The following is a 4,435-nucleotide window of genomic DNA, read 5'->3' as shown; positions in this document are numbered from 1 at the left end:
GTAGCTGAAGATGGCCTAATCAGCCATCATTGGGAAGAGAGGCCCCTTGGTCTTGTAAACTTTATTTGACCCAGCACAGGCAAGACCAGGGCCAAGTAGTAGGAATGGGTGGGTAGGGGAGCAGGGGCGGGGTGGGGGGTATAGGGAACTTTCGGGATAGCATTTGAAATGTAAATAAAGAAAATAATAATAATAAAAAAATACCCAGAACTTCATTGGAAGTTGCATAGCATGAGTTTGGGAAAGATATGCAAATGTTCTCTGCGTAGTGTGTGTGTGTGTGTGTGTGTGTGTGTGTGTATGTGTGTGTGTGTGTTTATGTGAGTTTTCTGTGTGTGTGTGTGTGTGTGTGTGTGTGTGCATGTTTGTATGAAATTATTGAACTACTGGGCCTAAAAATAGAGGAACTGCATACTGTATACCAGCACTGCTAACATGAATAACTGTACATTACATGACAGAAAAAACTGAGAATTGTAAAATATTTGTATTAAATAAAATGGTAATTAAGAAGAATAGACAGTTTGTCGCCTATTGTCCGGTTGGCTTCATCAGATCTCGGGCTCTGCCTAGTGAACTAGTGCAGACTTTTTATGTAATTTATTCAAACAAACTGAAAATTCTGTAAAGCTTATAAACATAAACTCGTATTTGTATCAGTTGTTTTTTGTGGTGTTGATAATCTTTGGCCAGTGAATTAATGAAAGTTATTGGCATTATTTTGTTCATTTATTAGCAATGACGTCAATAAAACTCTACATTTTAAGTTTTCTACATTGATTTGGCTGTGTGTGAGAGATAGGTTCTCACTCTCTAATCAAAGTAGTGATGCTCTTTCCTTAGCTTTGTAAGTGCTGGGATCAGAGGTGTGGGACACAACACCTGCCTTCTTTTATTATTTTATTCTCATATATATTATACATTACACATGATACATTAGTAAATGATATTCTAGCAAAATAAAAATGGACTTGTGATAATTACCAGATAATCTGGAATTTACTCGGTATTCCTGTGAACGTCTATTTTATCATGCTATTGTAGTTTGTAACTATTAAAAGAAGATTGGTGATTTTGAATTTAAATAATTATATACCATTTGAGAATTGCAAATATTCTTCTCATGGCTAATGGAAAACTTACTCTGTTATACCAATATCAATGTCACAAACTATGATTTAGAAAACTTGAAATATTAAAACTAAATGTATCTTAAGATACTCAGACTCCTACTGAAATCTGCAAGCTTACATTTATGAAAGAATAACTTTTCAAGGATTTAGTAAATAAGTAAGATGAGATTTCCAGATACTTCTGAAATACTCAGAATAGATTTATTAGATCCTTTCCTGTCTGTACCCACCATTCTGCTAGACCCCATACTTTCCCCAGCAGTCCCCTTTGACTGTCATGTATATAATATTCTGAAATAATATTAGGTGAAATCTACATTATTTATAAATCATTACACTGATGTTTTTATGTCTATAAGAATCTGTTGTGTTTGTTTATGCTATAGAATTGCTCAAAAGTTAAATTCTAAACAAAGAACTCTCCAAACATTTATTACAGAATCCTGTTCCTATTCTACCACCTACTTACAGCTCTCACTATTAATGAAAAGAAAAAGACACACTCACCAGCTGGACCTTTGATGAAAATCCTTACAGAATGAGGCCCTAAGAGGTAGTTATAAGGAAGGAATGTCATCAGCTCAACTCCCTCTAGACCCATAGTTATGGTGTCATCTGGAGAAGGGAGTTCTGACCTTGAGGTTGTTATAAAGTTGCACCATCAAATGGAAAAGTGAACTTCCCTACTTCCAAGAGAAAAGTAGAGTGGGAACAGCTGAGCTCTGGGTTTCCCATGTGTGAGCTAGTCTCTCCAGGCCATATCTGTCTGTGTGGATTAACTGATCCCAGTCCTTGTGAACACAACAAAAGTAACAATGATAAAATTTCCTTTAATAGAAGTACAAAGACATTTCAGATTCCCCGAGGTGTCCTTCCTACTTGCAAAACATTCCCTGTAGCCTCCATACCTCAGGGTAACATCTAGAAATTAATAACATGGATGCTAAAATTACAAAATTGTCACCTCCTTCAAAACCGCTTAAGAAAAGTAATCTTTTTTATAGAGAACACAGTGGTGAGGTAATGTCAGTCAGTAGAGTGCATACCTCTGTATGCAAAAAGAATGAATATCTAGGTTTGAAACCCAGAACCACCTAACAGTAACTATTATATATATTACTACACATAGCAATGTACACATATATAATTATCCACACTCGGGAAGTAGTGGTGGGAGGATCAGATATTCAAGACTGTCCTTTGCTACATGTTCAGTTTGATGCTTCTGGGAGAGCATGCTGCATTTCTCCACCAGGAAGAAAATAAAACGTCCCTCCTCCACAATTTAAACAAAAGCCTATAGGCTCCTGCTATGGACTGTTCTTCCATGTCTATTCTTAAACCAACTCTGGTGATTGTATCAACAGGATACTTTATATCACATAGTCAGATAAAGAAGTAACTGACAAATGTCTCCTGTTGACACATAGCTGTCAGTGACTCCTTTTTTATAGTTTATGATAAAGTTACTTCAGCTCTGATTATAATTGCCACCTTGGTTATTCTCTTAATTCAAATTCATCCTATGTTTCAATGGAGACATTTAGGCAGATGAGGTGGACTGATGAGACAAAAGAATTATTCACCAAGTCTCCTCACAGGTGTTTAATCCCAAGAACCAACATAGTAAAAGGAGGGAACATCCACAAGTAGGTCACTAACGGGCACATATGTCATGTGCCATGAGAGTGCACATCAATAAGTAAATAAAAAAGAAAAAAGGTGACATTTGTTTTTTAAATGTACAGGTCTTCCAATAAGATATAAACTCAGAATAAAGTGGAAAGAAGCTGAGGAAAGGGAAATCCATAATTAATATTGTGACAGAAATTTATTATTGTTTTTATTTAAATATTTATCTTTTCAGGAAATGTCATGAGTACTGTACTTACAAAATTTCTCTTAGAAAAGGGCATGACTTTGAGTGGGAGAGAGTTGGTATGGAGAGTCAAGAGAACTTTTAGAGACAATGTAGAAATTATGTAAAATAAAACTAATTCAACAAATCAATGAATAGAATTGTTGATGCTTTGAAAAAATAATCAAGACTGAGAGGCCCTTCTTGGGTCCTGGGTCCCTCAGCGACCAGTTTGCTCAGGAGAGCCTGTGGACTGCAGAAGCAGAGTAGCTTCTGGGACAGGCCCTATTTCGGGCCTTCGTCTTCACCCAGGATGTGGATCTGAGCTCCAGACATCTGCACTCCTTCCCCTTCAGAGGAGGGGTGGCCACCAAGGAGGGCTCTGGCTGCCAGAGCAGGTGGGAGAGCCATCTTGTATCCAGGATCCCTCAGAGACCAGTCTGCGCAGGAGAGTCTGTAGACTGCAGAAGCAACATAACTTCTGGGACAGGCCCCAGTTTGGGCCTTCATCTTCAGCCAGGAAGTAGATCTGAGATCCAGACATCTGCACTCCTTCCCCTTCAGAGGAGAGCTTCCCTGCAGAGAGTACTCTGACCACTGAAACTCAGGAGAGAGCTGGACTCCCAGGACTGCTGACAGAGGCTAACAGAATCACAGGAGGAACAAGCTCCAGCCAGAGAGAGCTATAACAACAAAGACCAGAGATTACCAGTTGTGAAAGTAAAACATAAGAATCTTACTAACAGAAACCAAGACGACTCACCATCATCAGAACCCAGCACTCCCACCACAGTGAGTCCTGGATACCCCACCTGAAAAGCAAGATTCAGAATTAAAAACATATCTCATGATTCTGGTAGGATTTTCAGAAGGAAATTAATAACTAACTTAAAGAAATACAGGAAAACACTGCTAAACAAGCCCTTAAAGAAGAAACACAAAAATCCATTAAAGAATTACAGGAAAACACAACCAAACAGGGGATGAAATTGAACAAAATCATCCAAGTTCTGAAAATGGAAGTAGAAACAATAAAGAAAACCCAAAGGGAGACAACTCTGGAGATAGAAACCCTAGGAAAGAAATCAGGAATCATAGATGCGAGCATCAGCAACAGAATTCAAGAGATGGAAGAGAGAATCTCAGATGCAGAAGATTCCATAGGGAACATGGACACAAAAAACAAAGAAAATGCAAAGTGCAAAATGATCCTAACTCAATACATCCAGGAAATCCAAGACACAATGAGAAGACAAAACCTATGGATAATAGGAGTGGATGAGAATGAAGATTTTCAACTTAAGGGGCTAGCAAATATCTTCAACAAAATTATAGAAGAAAACTTCCCATACCTAAAGAAAGAGATGCCCATGAACATACAAGAAGCCTACAGAACTCCAAATAGACTGGACCAGAAAAGAAATTCCTCCTGACACATAATAAT

The sequence above is a fragment of the Mus pahari genome, unplaced genomic scaffold (assembly GCF_900095145.1).
Source record: "Mus pahari unplaced genomic scaffold, PAHARI_EIJ_v1.1 scaffold_10315_1, whole genome shotgun sequence".
In the NCBI taxonomy this organism is placed as follows: domain Eukaryota; kingdom Metazoa; phylum Chordata; class Mammalia; order Rodentia; family Muridae; genus Mus; species Mus pahari.
This window is presented reverse-complemented; position numbering follows the sequence as displayed.